The sequence below is a fragment of the Ursus americanus genome, chromosome X (genome assembly GCF_024610735.1).
Source record: "Ursus americanus isolate L20-20 chromosome X, mUrsAme1.1.p, whole genome shotgun sequence".
NCBI classification, from domain to species: Eukaryota; Metazoa; Chordata; class Mammalia; order Carnivora; family Ursidae; genus Ursus; species Ursus americanus.
The window spans coordinates 30,970,411-30,990,029 of NC_142164.1; positions in this window are offsets into that span (position 1 = coordinate 30,970,411).

The window sequence follows — 19,619 nt, forward strand, 5'->3', positions numbered from 1 at the left end:
CACAGAGGCTGCCCCACTTTACACTCATGCTAACAGTGCAGGAAGGTTCCTTCCCTACCCCCCCCCCCACCTCCCCACCCCTGCACCCTTGCCAACATTTGTTCTTTCTTGCCTTTTTCTTTTTTTTTAAGTTTAGTTTTTTTTAGTCATCTCTACACTCAACCTGGGGCTCGAACTCACAACCCTGAGATCAAGAGTAGCATGCTCTCCTGACTGAGCCAGCCAGGTGCCCCTATTTTGTTGAGCATTTTAATGATGAATGGATGATTAGCTTTATCAAATGCTTTTTCTGCATCTATTGAGATGACCATGGGCTCTTTTTCTTCCCATTTGTTAACGTGCAGCATCTCATCGATTGTTTTGCATGTACTGAACCATCTTTGCATCCCAGGGATAACTCCCACTTGGTCGTGGTGTATGATCCTATTAAAATGCTGTTGGTTTCAGTTTATTAGTATTTTCTTGAGAATTTTTGCATCTAGGTTCATCAGGGATAATATTGACTTGTAGTTTTCTTATCTTACAGTGTTTCTATCTAGTTTTGGTATCAGGGTAATGCTGGCCTCATAGAATGAGTTTGGAAATGTTTCCTGTTCTGTTTTTTAGAAGGCTTTATGAAGGATTGGCATTAATACTTCCTTGAATGTTTGATAGAATTCATGCATAAAGCCATTTGGTCCTGGGCTTTTCTTTGTTGGGAGATTTTTTTTTTTTAAAGATTGATTGAGTTAATTGAGAGAGGTCAGGGAGGGGCAGCGGGAGAGGGAGAAAGTCTCAAGCAGACTCTGTCCTGAGCATGGAGCCCAACACGGGGCTTGATTCTACCACCCTGAGATCATGACTTAGGCCAAAACCAAGAACAGTCTGGTGCTCACCTGACTGCCCCATGCAGGAGCAAATTCAGACTGATTATTGGTTCAGTCTCCTTTTTTGCTATTGATCTGTTTAGGCTTTCTATTTCTTCTTGATTCATTTTTGGTAGTTTGTATGTTTTAGGAATTTATCCAATGACCTTCTTTACAGAAATAGAAAAAACAATCTTTAGATTTATACAGAACCAAAAAAGACCCCAAATAGCCAAAGCAGTCTTGAGCAAGAACAAAGCTGGAGGCATCACATTTCTTGATTTCAAAATATATTACAAGGCTATTGTAATCAAAATACTATGGTACTAGTGTAAAAACAGACCTATGGACCAATAGAACAGAATAGAAAACCCAGAAATAGGTCCAACATATACAGTCAACTGATCTTTGACAAGGGCGCCAAGAATACACACTGGGGAAAGTATAGTCTCTTCAGTAAATGGTGTTTGGGAAAACTGGATTATCTACATGCAGAAGTACGAAACTGAACCCTTATCTCACACCATATTTAAAAAATCAACTCAAAATAGATTAAAGACTTAAATGTAAGACCAGAAACTGTAAAACTACCTAGAAGAAAATACAGAAAGCTTCTTGACATTGCTCTGGACATTGATTTTTGGATAGCACAGGAAACAAAGAGAAAAAAAAATGACAAGTGGGATTGCATCAAACTAAAAATCCTCTGGAGTGGGGCGCCTGGCTGGCTCAGTCGGTGGAACATGTGACTCTTGATCTCAGGGGTGTGAGTTTAAGGCTCATATTGGGTGTAGAAATTACTTAAAGAAATAAAATCTTTTAGGGACGCCTGGTGGTTCAGTCGGCGAAGTGTCTGCCTTCAGCTCGTGTCATGGTCCTGGGAACCTGGGATGGACTCCCGAGTTGGGCTCCCTGCTCAGCAGGGAGTCTGCTTCTCCCTCTGCCCCCCTCACCTTGTGCCCTCTCTTTCTCTCTGTCTCTCTCCCTCTCTCTCTGTCTGAAATAAATTCTTTAAAAAAAAATCTTTTAAAAACCCCACAAAACCCAAAAAACTAAGTCTTCTGAAAAGCAAAGGAAATAGTCAACAGAGTAAAATAGCAACTTATGTAATGGGAGGAAATATTTGCAAACCATATATCTGATAAGGACTTAACATCCAAAATTCATAAGGAATTCATATAACTTACTAGCAAAACCCCATTAACAGTGAGCATAGGACCTGAATAGACTTCTCAAAAGAAGACCTACAAATGGCCAAAAGGTATATGAAAATGTGTTCAGCATTATTAATGATCAGGGAAATGCAAATCAAAACTAGAATGAGATCTCTTCTCACACATTTTAGAATAGCTGTTATCAGGGAGACAAATAATATGTGTTGGCAAAGATGTCTAGAAAAGGGAACCCTTGTACACTCTTGGTGAGAATGTAAATTGGTACAGCCAACTGGGAAAACAGTATGGAGGTTCCCCAAAAAAACTAAAAGGAGAACTACCATATGATCCAACAATTCCACATCTGGCTATATACCCGAAGGAAATAAAATCAGGATCTCAAAGACGTATCTGCACTCCTATGTTCATTGCAGCATTAGTCACAATAGCCCAAATATGGAAACGAGCTACATGTCTGTTGATGGATGAACGGGTAAGGCAAATGTGGTATATATAAACAGTGGAATGTCAGCCATGGCAAAAAAGGAAATCGTGCAGTTTGTGAAAGCACGGAGAAAGCTGGAGGACATTATGCTAAGCAACATAACTAGATGCAGAAAGACAAATACTGCGTGATCTTACACGTGGAGTTTAAAATCATCAAAGTCCTAGCAATAGCAGAACGGTGGTTAGCAGGGGCTCAGGGGAGGGGAAATGGGCGATGTGGGTCAAGAGGCACAAAGTTTCAGTTGTGCAAGAAGAATAAGTTTTTGAGAACCAGTGCACAACAATGTGACCGGAATTAACAACGTTGTATTGTGTATTTGAAATTCGCTCAAAGGGTAGATCTTGGCAGTTCTCACCCTACAAAAGGGAAGAAAAAAAAAAAGAAAATTGTGACTGTTGGAGATGCTCTGTGGTGGCTATTTCAAAATGTATGCATATATTGGGTCATCAGGTTGTATACCTTAAATAGATGCAATTTTTGATTGTCATTTATACCTCTGTAAAGCCGGAAAAAAATCCTAAAATAATCTCTCAGGTACAGTTTTTTTTTTTTTTTTAATTTTATTATTTATTTATTTATTTATTTAAAATGATTTTTTATTATATCAGGTACAGGTTCTTATTGTGAATTCCACACAACATAAAATGGACGGACTCTTATTTTATTTTATTTTATTTTATTTTATTTATTTTTTAGTTTAGTTTTAAAGATTTTACTCACTTATTTGACAGAGAGAAAGAGAGCGAGCGAGAGAGAGCACGAGCAGGGAGAGGGAGACGCAGGCTCCCCACTGAGCAAGGAGCCCGGTGCTGGGCTCAGGGCTCGATCCCAGGACCCTGAGATCACGCCCTGAGCCAAAGGCAGCCGCTTAACTGACTGAGCCCCCACGAGCCCCAGCAATCTTTGTTTTATGTCCTCTTGAGCTGGAGTGATCCTTTTGCTGTAGGTTCCATAGGCTTTAATCTCTACTAGCAAGAGAGTCGAGAAGGTAGGCTCTGCAGCCATATTGTGTGAGACCTCGTTCCTACTTGTCACTCACCTGTCCTGCAACTCCAGCAAGTGGCTTTATCTCTTTGAGGCTCAGTTTTATCATCTGGGAAAGGAAGGTATAACATCTGGCCCACAGCACGCTACGAGGATTAAATGAGCTGGTGGGAGTTACCTTGCACGGAGCAGAGTGTTCTGGAAACATGATCCGTCATCAGCATGCCGCGTTATTCTAACACATAGCATCAGCATCTGACGTGGCATGGGATCTTTTTTGCCTCAGGAGAGGAGACCACGGTCTTTGGGTGGCGCTCGCAGCCTCGTGACCAGTGAGGCGGAGCAGGAGGGAAGGACCAGGTGAGCCAGGGTCATTTTTTTCTCTTTGGCTCTATAAAGAGAGGTGCTGACTTAGCAGGAAACATTTCTAAAATTTAATTTAGTTCGGTGGCCGGAGAGTGTCAGTCTCTTGAACGATTGAGCTGGTCCTGAGTCCCTACGAAAGACAAGAAATTGCTTCTGTGAGAGTTTCTATTAGTGTCTTGCAGTGGAACATTCTCCCACTCCGCTGACCTCTCTGCTTTTACCAAGCCTTTCAGATGATGTCACTGGAACTTCAGCAGAGGTGGAACTTTCTGGTACAGTCGCCATTGAGTGTGTTTTGCTGTAAGTTTCCTAAGAGACCATTCGAGGAGCATCGGTTCATTATTTCCCCACAGCCTGATGTCATTAGGGAAAACCATACCTGTGACTTAAGTGCTTCCAGGACTTTGGAAGAAAGTGTCAAGTGGGATGACAAGTCTTGTCTGTCTAGACGGCGCTTCCTATTACTCTCCGCAGGAATCCTTACCTTTGGCCAGCCTGTGGCCGGACACCATGCTTTGTTGTTTCTGGCCATGCTAGAATTTTTATGGCCATTTTGCCCATTTGTGGGTTTTCATGGTCTCTGGTTTATAAAGCCACCTGTTCTTTTCTTTTTTTTCTTTTATTTCAAATATGGTTTTTATAAGGGTAAGAGGAATTTTATAGTCGTCTGTCTGAATGGCCCCAGAGAAATGAATGTATAATTGAACACAGTCCAACTGTTGGTACTGTTTCAACTACCAATGCAGACTATTACGAGAGATTTGTGATAGGCCACTTTCATAGGCACCTGTGGCTACAATCAGATAAGGAAACACAGAAATCTTACGGAAAATAGCCAGGGAGTGCGTTTTATAAGCGAAGACCCCCTTTCAAAATGCAATAAGGTAGGTGGGACTGAGGCTTGGAAACCGGATGGAAGAGTGCTTTCTAGAACATGAAGAGTACTAGAGGAAGTTGAGGGAATCTGATTCTGTTTCTGGATCGCTCACTAACACACTGAGTGGCGTGGGTTAGGCATTTTACCTTTCTGGGCCTCATTTCCTCATTCGTACAAAGACAGGCTTGGATAACATGAACGCTACGATCCCTTCCAGTTATAAACATCTGTATTCCAGTAACTTCATAGAGAAAAAATAAATAGAACAATTTTGTTAAAATTGGGTGGCCAGAAAAGGTAAGGGTAAGCGCTAAAGGGGAATTGAACTGAACTGCCTATTTTTGAGATTTTATGAAAATTAGTTTAGAATGGCTATTTGTGTTACCTAGTGTCAGTAAATACAGGATCCTGAACCTTGAGCCAACACTAGTTCTCAGGCCCCATTTCACTCTTTATTTTTTCATCTAGTTGAAAAGGAAAAAAAAAACCCCATATGTTTAAATAGTATTTCACAATTTTCAATTTTTTTATTATTTTTATTATTTTTTTAAAAGATTTTGTGTATTTGAGATAGAAAGTGAGAGAAAGAGCAGGAGTTGGGGGAGACACACAGGAAGCTGGAGAAGCAGACACCCTGCTGAGCAGGGAGCCTGATGTGGGGTTCAACGTGGGACTCGATCCCAGGACCCTGGGATCATGACGTGAGCCAATGGCAGATGCTTAACTGACTGAGCCACCCGGGCATCCCAATTCTCAACTTTTTAAAATATAACAACCCTTGAGGTGGGGCATGGGTTAGTATCCTGTTCCTAAAGATAAGAAATGTGAGACTCAGAAGTTTAGTGACCAACTCCTGGTCATGTGTCTAGTGAGCAGTAGAGTTGGGACTTTATCCTAGGCTGCCTGTGCCCAGGACTGGTTCTCCTTCCACCCCCATGTTTTGAAATGTAATACTTATTTTATTGAACAACTGTCTTATACCAGATCTTGTAAAAGCTTTTACTTGTTTGCTCACTACTCTTAGTTTTTCCAGACAAGAAAGCTAAGGGACAGAGAGGTGACATATCTTGGTCAACGTTGAACACCTCTTACAAGGTTAGGGCTGAGATCAGATCTCCTGTTTGTCTGACTTGAGCTCTGTTCTCTTAGGGGTGCTTGGCTGGCTCAGTTGGTAGCAACCCCTAATCTTGGGGTCTTGAGTTCAAGCCCTACGTTGGATGTGGAAATTACTTAAAGCAAAACAAACTCTGTTCTCCTACCAGTATGACTTTAATTATTACTATCTTTGTTAGCCTGCTTCTTTGGCTAAACAAAGCCCTTGCAAAGGTTAGTTCCATGAGTATGTGACAGCAAAGGCCTTGGAAGTAGGGTCTAACAAGGCAAGGTCAGGCTAAGGTGAGCCATTCCTCTCTCCAGACTGCGCAGCTGCAGCCTTAGCCCTGGCCAATGCTCACCTATGAGGTGTCCTCTGAAGTGGTGCCCCGTCGTTCCAGAATAATGTTCAATTCCAGCTGCCTGGAATGTTCTTGCATCAGATGGCCTTGCTGTTTCCCTTCACTCAACCTCTGTTCAACCATCCTCTTCTCAGAAGGACCTACCCTAAACACTGTATCCATAAAAGCCCCCGCCCGCCAATGTTCTGACACCATATTCTGTCTCCTTTTCCTCCTTGGCACTTGTCACCATCAGAGAGACTAAATTTTTGTTTAGTTATTTTTGTCTAGCTTTTTCCACTAGAATATAAGCTCCATATGGGCAGGATTTTTGTGTGGTTCGTTCAATGTTAAATTCACAACTCCTCGAACAGAGCCAGGTCTATAGCATCTACTCTGTAAATATTTGTTGAATAAAGGGATGGAAGAAAGACTGAAGAGTAAGGAGTTAGGTGTGAACATGGAAAAGGGCCACTAGAAATTCCAGTCATCTTCTGGAAAACAGAGGGTGGGATGGCCATAGTAAGGGCAGTGAAACTTGGACGGGGGAAGCAACTTGCCCGAGATCAAACATGGCCACTCCCCTGACAAGATCAAACATGGCCGCTCCCCTGACAAGATCAAGTGGAACCGTGCAAACCTGAGCGGCAAGGCCCTGGGAGACAGGATATGGTGATTTGTGCTGGATTGTTAGTAATGACTGAATGGAATCCTAGTAACGTGCCAGTGTCTTTTGACTTCTCGGATTGTTTTTGTTCTAAGTGATCTGTGGGTAGACTGTGATACTGTGATTTATAAGAAATACATACTTTGTCACTCAGATAACCAAAACACATTTTTCATATATATTTGGTCTTCTTTGGCAATTCTTGACTCACAGATTCCTAAAACCCTTGTAATTTCCTAAGTGATAAAAGCCATCAAGGTATCTTTTGCTATGTTAATGAAGTCACTTTGGGAATGCTCGGAAGGATGGGGCGGGGGCCTGGTTGCCCCTGGAGCCAACCACCTGATTAGAGGGTTGGAACTTCAGTCCCACCCCTCAAACTCCAGGGAGGGGGAGGGGCTGGAGCTTGACTCTCGCCAGTGGCCAGTGTTTTAGTCAATGAAACCTCTGTAAAAGCCCACAAAAGGCCTGGGTTTGGAGAGCTTCTGGGTTGGTGAACACATGGAGATTTGGGAGAATGGAGTCCCAGCAGAGAGAGTGGAAGCTCCGCACCCCTTCCCTGTACCTTGTCCTATGCAGCTCTGCCATCTGGCTGTTCATGTATCCTTATTATAGCCTTTAACGAACAGCTACACGTAAGTATTGCCCTCAGTTTGCATGAGCCGCTCTAGCAAATTAATCGAACTGAAGGAGGGGGTCGTTGCAACCTCTGATCTACAGTCGGTCGGTCAGAAGCACAGGTGACAACCGGGCCTTACAACTGGCCTCGGCTCTGTGTGTGTGTGTGTGTGTGTGTGTGTGTGTGTGTTGGGGTGGGGGAGGTTCCAGTCTTACAGGACTGAACCCTTAACCTGTGGGATCGGAAGCTATCTTCAGGTAGTGTCAGAATTGAGTTAAATTGTAGGACACCCAGCTGGTGTTGCAGAGAATTGCTTGGTGTGGGGGGAAAACCTCCACACATTCGGGGACCAGAAGTGAAGTGTTTTGCGAAGGTGATTTCCAGGTGGGAAACGGAGGTCTTCTAATACGGCGACGTACAAAAGTAACTAAACTGTACTACACATATTTTCGAGAATAATGTTTCAGTAAAACTTCAGAAATTGTTTGGCAATATGGAAACACCTGGGAGTCTTTTTAAAAAATTACCGATGTGGGGGCGTCTGGCTGGCTCAGTCGGTAGAGCATGCAACTCTTGATCTCGGGGTTGTGAGTTCGAGCCCCACGATGGGTGTAGAGATCACTTAAATAAACTTAGGGGGGGCGCCTGGGTGGCGCAGTTGTTTGAGCATCTGACTCTTGATCTCAGCTCAGGTCTTGATCTCAGGGTCGTGAGTTCAGATCCCCCGTGGGGCTCCACGCTGGGCATGGAGCCCACTTACAAAAAATAAAATAAACTTAAAAAATAAAATAAAACATCTACTGATGCCTGGGTCCTATTTCTAGAGATACAGATGCTAATTGTGATGAAGTGTGCTGACTCGGTTACGAGTCACCAGCTTGGAACGCAAGAGTGTGAATTTGGGAAGGCAAATAGGGTTCAAACCACATGTTTCTCGCTTGCTAGCTGCTATGGACTGGGGTAACTTAATCGTTCCGAGCCTCAGTTTCCCCATTTGTGAAATGAAGGTCATGGACCTAACAGGGATTTTATAGGGATGAAATGAGACAAGGTCCATAAAGCCTAGAGCATGGTGCCTCAAGCACGGAAGCACGTGATAAGTGAGAGCTGTTATTGTTATTATTGTCATGGCAAATAATAGTAATATTATGCTGAAAAATGATTTTTCCCTCTGTATTTAAAATAATGGCTACCTTGAATTTGTTGTCGAAAACGGACCTCTGGGAGTTCGGGATAAAGAGGAACAAGAGGAACAAGGGCTTAATTGCTCTGCCAGGCAAAGGAGGCAGCAGCACCCCAAGGCCTTCCAAACCTGGAGGCCCTCCGGGAGGATGGGACTGCTGGTGGGGGTAGCGTTTAGAGGGAAATACAGGATCTAGCCGGTTTTCACGGGGGTTGTGTGCCACCTGCCAGCCTCCTTTGTCCTGTCTTTAGGGTTCCTGAAACAAAAGGCTACGAAGAGAGGAGGGAGGTTTGAGGAAGAGCGCAAAATGGTGACTTTAACATCGAGCTTCTCTGATGCAGTAGTGCCGCCATTTTGACTTTTCTTCAGCCTGATGCTGTTCAAGGGTTTCAGGCCAAGTGTATACCCAAATTGGTACAGTTTGAAGCCATGGGACTGTCTTGAAGCAACTGTGTGCGTGTGGGGGGGAGGGGGTTGCCTATATAAAATGGTTGAAGACTGACTGCCGTGTGGAGCTGAGACGTCTCGAGCAGGCCTGCCATATAGTTCTGTTCTGGAAAACACAATTCTGGATCCTGTGGGAAGCCAGTTTCTAGAACATTTCCTGGGTTACACGCCATACCGGCTGAAAGTGAGATCGTGGTCCACGTGGAGATGGTCTTTGGGTGGAGTTGGGCCTGCCTCCCAGCCAGAGTCAGGCCACTGGGCAGCGGCTGGGGTCTCCCCAGCCTGGGCCGGGCTCGCAGGCCTCTGTCAGGCAGAGGAGCACTTGGGGAGCCAAGCAGTAGGCAGGTTGAGGTCCTACAGAACAGAAGCGGGGAGCTTGATAAATCTATCCTCTCCTTTTATATTCTTGGAATATGAAAAAGAAAACAGAGGGGTCCCTGCTAGCGGGGAGTCTGCTTCTCCCTCTGCCCAGTTGTTCTCTCTTCTTTCTCTCTTTCTCTCAAATGAATAAATAAAATCTTAAAAAAAATGCATTCACCAAAATATCAAAAAGCTGGAGTTGGCTAATGAGTGAGAAGCAACACAGGATATCTATGGATACCTTTTTTTAGGGCATTCGTCAAAAGCAAGGTCCTTTTTAGGCATCAAATATTTGAAAAATAAATTTCAATGAACTTCTTGTGTTTTTAGATAGGGGCAGGGGTGCCTGGCTGGCTCCAAGAGGGGGGCGCATGCGACCCCATCTCGCTGGCGTGAGTTCAAGTCCCACCTTGAGAGTAGAGATGACTTAAATAAATAAATAAATAAATCCACAAAAAAAAAAAGAAGAACACAATGGAGCAGAATCAAATTCCAAATGAAAGAGTGTATCATCACAGCTTTGAGAATAATTTCCACAAAATGACTTAAAATTCATTTTGTAAATCATGCTTCTTCAGATATTAGACCTCTGCCTGTGGAAATACTGGAAGAATATTCCTTCCTAATCTAATGGAACCAATTTTCCTAACAGCATCTTCCATAATTTTCCATAGTTATTAGTCAAAACATACAAACATACACACATTGCTGGCAACACGTCGCAAATAGGATGGAAATGGGCTTACGCATCTTCCGTGTGGGTGATCATATATTTTTTAATGCCTTTGTGGAAGCGACACAGAAAACTTCATGAGCCCGTTTTACCAGAGATAAGGAGGAAAGCTAAGTAAGACCTTAGACACTTCTTTGGGGAGTATTGGAAGGCACAAGACGCTTTTAACTGGGTTTTGCTTCACTTTTTTAAAAATAATCCTTTCCATCTCCATGTTCAGGCAGTCATTTCTTCAGTTTCTTTCAAAAGGATGCACATTTGATCTTGTTATCAATGATACATGACAAATAGCCTTTTGTGTCAAATAAAATACTTTGGGAGAAATTGACAGACTTTGTTTACTAAACGCTTCTAATTTGCATTAGTGGTTTCTATTAAACACAGCTACCAATGGCTACGTTGGAAATTGTTCGCAACATCTCATGGGACCTCTCGCCTGTCTGCTGCCTGGAACGTTTTCAATTACAAATCGCTTAAGGTCCCCATCCCTCGGCCTCTCCCCCTCCCCGACTTCAGCGGCAGAATAAGTATCTTCCCCTTATTTGGTGCTGCTGGAACTTTGCAAGTTTGAGTTAATTTCACCACGTTTGGTGCTAGAGCGAACTCCTGTCATTTCCCAACAGCTAGAAGAATACCTTGCGTAGGCACGATCACTGTGCAGCCCACTCAGTAACACGAGTAACGATCTTTAAGTGAACCATATCAGGACTGTCGGGGCTTTGGATAATTTAGACAAGAAAATTGGAACAAGTGTGCATTTCTCTAAAAAATGTCACTCTGATTTTCTGCTTAGTGGGACTACACAATCCATTAATGCAAAATCCTCCCAGAGGACCAGAAAGGTTTTTTCTTTTTTTTCACCAAGCCAGGGAGGGTGCATGCCTGGTGCTTATATAGTGTTTGTGTGCGTGTGTGCGTGTGCGTGTGTGTGTGTACATGCGTGTGTGTGTGTGTACGTGCATATCTCCAGGCACTGGGATGGTACATGGGCAGTTTCCTTTCAGACCCATGAATAATATAGACAGGACAGAGGAGCACAGATGATGTTTTCCTGCTGTTTGTTAGGGACACGACAGATTTCTGAGATGACTATTCCGATGTTCTGCAAACTCGGAATTAAAACCCTTTAGGGGGAAGGATATTTCTCCTGCATTGATTGATACCATACTTAGCACCTCTGACAAAGCCAGGGAAACCAGGATTGATTTTTTTTCTCTCCTTTTATAGTGAGTCATTCTAGAAGAAGGAATCTCAAACCCCAAAGAGGAAACCTAACAGCTGGAGGATCTTGATTAGAAGGGAAAGACCGAGAGAGAACTTTAGATATTTTCTATTTGCATTTTTATCTCAAAGATTTAAGTGTTTCTAGTCAGAGGCTAGAAAGAGTAGACCATAGTATGGGTGACATTCTGGAGACAGAAGCCCGTGTAGATTTTGGGAGGCCGTAACAGGAGCCCTATTATATAAATGAGTTGGAGAAATTGCTAGAAACCATCTCTAGGGCTGAGAACTATTTCCATTTTCTACATTTCCTCTCTTGTTTGTTCCTCTGAAGGACCTTAGGAAGTGAGCTGTGCCAAAGGCAGTTATGCCCATTTTGTAGATGACAAAACTGAGGTCCGGGGAATTTACTGCAAGTCACATAGCTAGTCTGGGGCCCTATTGGGAGTGCTTTTATTTTCAGTTCTTTGGTTGGTTACAGCTATAACACAAAATGACTTGTGTTTACCTCTGGGTTTTTTATTTATTTTATTTATTCTTAAAAGATTTTATTTATTTGAGAGAGAGAGAGAAAGAGCACAAGCAGGGGAGCATCAGAGGAAGAGGGAGAAACAGACTCCCCACTGAGCAGGGAGCCTGACACGGGACTTGATCCTAGGACCCTGAGATCATGACCTGAGCCGAAGGCAGACACTTACCCGACTGAGCCACCCAGGCACGCCCCCTGTGGGTTTTTTTAAAAAAAAATTCGATCAAGAAGGATGAGGAACTTAGTCCCCTCCCTGTCCCCATCCCTTCGTGATTTTTATTTATCAGTGTGAAAGCAATGCCTGTTGACTGTAAGGAAGTCACTTCCCTGTGCCCTGCTCTGGTTTTCTCATCTGTAAAGTGTCTGTTGGGTCAGATGGTCTTCAAGTTTCCCTTCAGCTTTCATCTTTTATGATTTTTTTAAAACAGATTTTATTTATTTATTTAAGAGAGAGAGAGAGAGAGCAAGAGAGAGCACAAGCAGGGTGAAGGGCAGAGGGAGAAGCAGACTCCCCGCCAAGCAGGAAGCCCAATGCGGGACTCGATCCCAGGACTCTGGAATCATGACCTGGGTAGAAGGCAGACACCTAACCAACTGAGCCACTCAGGCACCCTGATCATTTATAATTGAGTAAGAGCTGATGCGTACAGTCTCTGAATCATTTATACAGTATCTGGTTCTGTTTGCTACATAGTTACTGCAGATACTCCTGTGCTCTGAATATGAATCCGTGAAGAGTTAATGCTTAAACCTGGACCTCATGGTAGCCACTGTGACTTGTATGAGAAAGAATTTTCAGGTGTCTCTGTCCAATGACCTGCATCAGCACAAGTGATCCAGAAAACTGCTGCTCATGCTACATTATGACCGGGCTGCCCCATCACCGGTGATGCTAAATGATCGTGATAAGCCCTGAAGGAAAAATGGAAGCACATTTGTCCCTTTGATCCATAATTGGCCTGACACTGAGTCCCAGAATCCATGCACACCAAGCCTCTGTCGGCTGGTAAACACTGCTTATGTCACCTTATCAGGCTGTGATGGGGCTGATGTGCCCTATTTGCCTAGAACTATTTTAGTCCTCTCCACTTTTCAGCCTTCGTTTTTAGGGGATAACTCGGACAGATTGCAATGTACCAGGGTTGAGTTAACAAAGATGTGTTGTCTTTCTCAGAAGCCAGATAGGGCAAAAATACAGTTGATAGCCACTTGTATGCTTGATAGAAAATAAAAAAAGCCGTCTGGCTCATAGCCGTATCAAACATGGGCAGTGTTGTGGAGTGGAAAAAGCTCTGTCACTTACAAGGTGTGTGACCTTGGGCAAGCTATTCAGCCTCTCAGAAACCTATTTCCATGTCAGATGAATATGGTAATGCCAATTTCTGAGGGATGTTATAAAGTTTTCTAGCATAGTACCTGCAACAAAATAGTGCTCAGTAAGTGGGAGCGATTTCATTGAGGAAGATACAATGTCATGATGGCGGTTCTGTTTATAGGTGTGTTTCAAAGGCTGCACGTGGAAAGGATTCCCGGGGCTTGTTTTATTTCTGTTTCTGCGTCATTGCCTACTGCAGTATCTGGGAAATAGCCTTCAAACATTTTTAGTTAAATGCATGGCCCACTGAATGAGCAACAGTAATATGAAATAGATGGCAGGAAACTGATCGCCTCCAAGGGCTTGTGACTTGCTCAACTACTAAATTGGCAAAGCCAAGACTCCCACTCATGTCTTCTGATGCAAGTGCTTGCTAGCAGTATCTACCTTATTAATCAATAGATATTTTGTTATCGCAATTTAGGAGCATTTGTGTTTCCAAAAACCCGTGAATCACTTCTTTGCTTTATTAGGTCCCTTTTCTAAGTAGGGTAAATGGGATAATCGTATTGTTTGTTTGTTCATTGAACAGTTTTGAGTAGAAGAGCAGAGAATTTAAAGGAAGACATGGATTGGTGGGTCCCTCTGGGGCCACAGCCTCTGCTGAGAACCTTTATTTGGTGTCTATTTTGGGTATCAGTAGATCTTTCTAGAATGGCTCTCGGTATTAAGTACAACACTGAGGCATCTGCATTCTATTTTTTAGTAAGCTTACTGTCTCCAAAGAAGAAAAGTAACATACATTCTCTCCCTGACGTGCTTGCCAAGATCCATGTTCTTGATTAACCAAGCCCACTTTTCCTGCCGGTAGGAGTATGGAAAAGGGGGTTCTTTTGAACTACACAGGGAGCGGGGCCCCACTTGGGACTTCACATTAGCTTATTTCTACTAGTTATTATGGGGTTTTTTTTCAATATTTTAAAGTAATCTTTACACCCAACATGGGGCTCGAACCTACAACCCCAAGATCAAAAGTCCACAGGCTCTTCCTACTGAGCCAGCCAGGCACCTGTCTTTGTTTCTTCTCAGCATGACAACAGTCCCGTTTCGCCTACTGATCTCACTTATGTTCTGACCATTGCTAACACTGATACACTCTGGAGCGAGGACCTTAGGCTACTTCCCATGGCCATTTGGTGAGTCAGCAACAAGGCTTTGATTAGAACTCCGCATTCCTAAGGTCTGATCTTGTACTCACCTCAGTACTGTGAATGATGACAGCTGGAAATAACAAGATTCATTTGAAGATTTTGGGTTCTGGGCTTCCAGACCCTGGAGATTAAAAAAAGAAATCCACTAGCTGAACTAGTTAAGGTACAAAGTGATAACTGCTTTCTCTGTTGAGTTGAAAACTACTTTCTTTGGGGGCACCTGAGTGGCTCAGTCAGTTAAGCATCCGACTTTTTTTTTTATTAAAGATTTTATTTATTTATTTGACAGAGATAGAGGCAGCCAGAGAGAGAGGGAACACAAGCAGGGGGAGTGGGAGAGGAAGAAGCAGGCTCATAGCGGAGGAGCCTGATGTGGGGCTCGATCCCAGAACGCCGGGATCACGCCCTGAGCTGAAGGCAGACGCTTAACTGCTGTGCCACCCAGGCGCCCCAAGCATCCGACTCTTGATTTCAACTCAGGTCTTGATCTCACAGTGATGAGTTCAAACCCCGTGTTGGGCTCCACTTAAAGTTTGGGTTTTTTTTTTTTTTTAATTTGGTTTCCATGCTGCCCTAATTCCCGGTGCTTTTAAGGGCTTGACTTGCAGACTGTCCAGCCACTCTGAACCATTTTAGTTGGGTGAATTCCTGTCCAAAGAGCTATTCCAGGTTCTTTCCATACTTCAAGTACTCCTAGTGTTCATAAACACCCCCCCTCCCCCCACCATACACACGCACTGTACCCACATCTCATGTTTCGGGGTCCCTGCTCTGTCCTGGGAAGAGAGTGAATGTTGTTTGTATCAGCATGGGGCAGGTTCATTAGGTGAGAATTTATGAGGATATACAGGACACGTGGCACTTTGTAAATGGAGGCTGAGAAGGAAGGATCTGATTCCTTCAGCTTCAGATCTGTACAGAAGCTTTCGAGATTTCCTGGAGCAGCATTCGATGTCCCCTGATGGCTGAGTGCCGCTTCTGGTTAAAACAAAGGCAAGAAAAAAGGGTTTTCAGATGAAGACAAGATACTAGTCTATTTTTGTGTTTAGTGGCTAGAAGTGTCTTAAAGCAGAAAGTATATTAAGACAGGAATAAAAACAATACCTGTCCCTCCTAGGTAATGCTCTTTTGCCCCCGGGGGGGGGGTGAGGGAGGTGGAGGGTGGGGACGGGAGGGGGGCGGTGGAGGATGGGATGGGTGACTAAGGGATTGGCATGAGAATTCTAAAGAATGTGTAGCTTGGACTCAGATAAATGTATGCTTTTTTAAAAAAGATGTATTTATTGGAGAGGGGGAGAACATGAGCACGCATGCATGCCTGCTGTGTGCGGGAGGGAGGGGCAGGGGGAGAGGGAGAAGCAGAGAAGCAGACTCCCTGCTGAGCCCGGAACCTGAGGACCTGGGGCTCGATCTCATGACACTGAGATCAAGGCCTGAGTCAAAATCAAGAGTTGGAGGCTCGCCCAGCTGTGCCACCCGGGCGCCCCAGGTAAATCTGGGTTTGTGGAGAGCAGGAAATGTAGCTGTGTTATTTGGGGCAGCCCCGTTATTAGAATCTATAAACATTAGTAGTCAGCTCACATTATTGATGTGAGAATTCAGTAGAGCCTATAAAACACCCCAGCACAGTGTCTGTCACACAATAGGAGCTCAGAAATGGCATCCGTTATGACAATCTGGGTGGCAGTACGCTTCTTTCCCACCCCAGATTACAATGGAGCAGCTTTAAATAAACAGGAATGGGGTTGGAGGCGAGGTGGACATCGCCCATTCTCAGAAGTCTTGTGGCTTCTGAAGTCAGACTACCCGGTTTCGAGTGGGAGCTATGCCAGTTTTCAGCCTCATGAGCCTGTGCCAGTTTACTTAACTTTCTGGGCCTCAATGTACTCATCTGTAAAATGGGGTATCAGTACCCACCTCATACTGTTGTTGGAGAATTTAAGAAGTCCTTATATGTTCTTAGAACAGTGCAGGGCAGGGGTGCCTGGCTGGCTCATTTGGTAGAACATGTGACTCTCTCTCTTTTTTTTTTTTTTTTTTTTTAGATTTTATTTTTAGGGGCCCCTGGGTGGCTCAGTTGTTAAGAGTCTGCCTTCGGCTCAGGGCATGATCCCAGGGTCCTGGGATCGAGCGCCGCATCGGGCTCTCTGCTCCGCTGGGAGCCTGCTTCTTCCTCTCCCACTCCCCCTGCTTGTGTTCCCTCTCTCGCTGGCTGTCTCTCTCTCTCTGTCAAATAAATAAAGTCTTAAAAAAAAGAGATTTTATTTTTAAGTAATCTCTGTACCCAACATGGGGCTCAAACTCACGATCCCGAGATTGAGAGTTGCAGGCTCTTCTGACTGAGCCAGCCAGGTACCCCTTGAGCATGTGACTCTGGATCTCAGATTTGTAAGTTTGAGCCCCACATTGGGTGCAGAGATTACGTAAAAAAAAATTTTTTTAAAGATTTATTTATTTATTTGTGTGAGAGAGAGAGCACAAGCAGGGGGAGCGGCAGGCAGAGGGAGAAGCAGGCTCCCTGCTGAGCGAGGAGCCCAATGTGGGACCTGATCCCAGGACCCCGGGATCATGAGCTGAGCTGAAGGCAGACGCTTAACTGACTGAGCCACCCAGGCGTCCCAAGATTACTTAGAAATCTTAACAAAAAAGACACTTAGTGCAGGACACTAAGAACTCAGGAAGTATTTGTTATTATTTTATTATCGTAGCGCCTACATAATCCTCTATTCTCTGTATCTCAAATATCTTTTTTACCCATAAAGCACTTAGCATAATGTGTGGCATGTAGCAGGCACTTGATAAATACTATTTGCTCTTTCCCCCCCTTATGTGTTTATCGTATTTATCTTTATTTATTTATGTTTCCCTCCTTACATATTTATTTATTTGTTTGGTTAAAAGATTTAAGTTCTACTTTTATCTTTTTTATTTTTATTTTTAAAAATTTTACTTATTTATTTGAGAGAGGGAGAAGCAGACTCTGAGCTGAGCTGGGAGCCCGACATGGGGCTCGATCCCTGGACCTGAGTCACCCAGGTGCCCCTACTTTTATCTTTTACATTGAAGTGGTCCCTGTTGTTTATTGAGTGCTTCTACAGCGGGCCCTGGGCTACAAGAAGACAGCTCTTTGCAGCTGTTAACTCTCCGGTTAGATGAAGAAATCAGGCCCACGTGTGCCCATGGTCTTTATTTGGTCTCAATGCCCCAGTTTGTCCTTTCTCTCCTACTGGCTATGTGGCAACTGGTATGTGGCAGTTAGGACTTAAAGCTGGGTTTATTGGACTCCAAACCCCATGTTCATTAAATTATACTGCTTAGCAAATGTTCATTGAACGGGACAATATATAGGATTAGCAGAGCTTGGCTGGAAATTTGAAGTGGAGTGGAATTATTCTCTGAATGCCAAGGACCGCCGTCCATGTCTGCCAGCTGGTAAACACCCAGGGCGGCACAAACATTGTGGAGCCTTCAGACCGAGGCTCTGGTGTGGTGGCCCGATGCTGCTTGTCCACATCCCAAGATCCAGGCCAAGGTAAACAGTGGGATTGTAAGGCGTTTGCACTTGTTACTTGTTTTGAAGCATTCTGGGTTTGGATCAAGTTAGCTCCCCTCTGTTTTATGCTGAGGACTGAAGAGAACTACCAATTCCTTGTAGCATTTACAAAAGAAAAAGAGCTTGAATTTATTACGGACCCGAGCATGTACTTGGCACATGCTATTGTGAAACCTACACTCTTACTTTATTGTAACGAGACTGGTTCATTCCTGAATATGCCTCGGTGGGTTGGTCCCAGCGAGATCAAACAAAGTGAGAAAATCCTTCTGGATTTTATTTTCAGAGAAGGTTGAACTGTCAAGCTTAAAGAACATTGTGAGGGGGCGCCTGAGTGGCTCAGTCAGTGGAGAGTCTGATGTTTGATTTCGGCTCTGGTCTTGAGCTCAGTGTGGTAGGATCGAGCCCTGCATTGGGCTCCCCGCTCAGCATGGAGTCTGCTTGTCTCCCTCTCCTTTTGCTGCTCCCCCCACCCACTTGCACTCTCTCTAAAATGAATGAATGTTAAAAAAAAAAAAAAAGAATGTGCTGGCATTAGTTCCTAAAGGGACACTGGCCTTGAAAGATGTTGAATCTCTGACCTTTATGATGGTGTGGGCGTTGAAGAGACCTACATTTATGAGTCTGTGTGAGTGACAGTGTCAAGATTATCCGGAAGCTTTCATCTCCTCGATGCTGCAAGCTACGCTAAATAGAAATCAACCAATGCAAAACCGGCATGTAATATATTACCCTCGGGTACCTGCCCCTTTGAACCAGAATGTTACTCTTGATTGTCTCCTGTAGAATTTCTGGAGTGCCATGTGCTTTACATAGTTATATTCATGTCACTCATAAAACCCAATAATATGGCTATTATTGTTTTCAATACCTCCTTTTTACGGATGAGAAAAATGGAATCTCAGAGAGGTTGACTGACTTGACCGGATGACATGGGGAAGAAGTAACAGAATTGGGATTTGAACCTGGACCCATCTGACTTTTTTAAGTTTTATTTATTTAACTGATCTTTACACCTGACGTGGGGCTTGAACTCACAACCCCAAGATCAAGAGTCACATGCTGTTCTAAAGATTTTATTTTTATTTATTTATTCGACAGAGATAGAGACAGCCAGCGAGAGAGGGAACACAAGCAGGGGGAGTGGGAGAGGAAGAAGCAGGCTCATAGCAGAAGAGCCTGATGTGGGGCTCGATCCCAGATCGCCGGGATCACGCCCTGAGCCGAAGGCAGACGCTTAACCGCTGTGCCACCCAGGCGCCCCTCACATGCTGTTCTAACTGAACCAGCTGCGTACCCCTGGACCCATCTGACTTTAAAGTACAGGATTGCTCTGCTGTACCATGGTTGGGGAGGGTTGTCCGGGATACTGGGGGTCATGGAACTGCTTAGGAGACTTGAGAGAGATCCCTCACTTTGTTGTGTCCTTCAAATGGCCCTTACTCTTTACGGAGCGCTATTTAGAATTCATCTCCATACATGATTATTTCGAACTGGTTTATGTAAATGTGGAAAATAAAATAGTTTATGTGATGGGCCCATCTTAGCGTCCTGGGCCATAAAGTGTTAAAGATGTTCAAGCTTTGAATGTCTATTTAGAGGTGATGATTAACA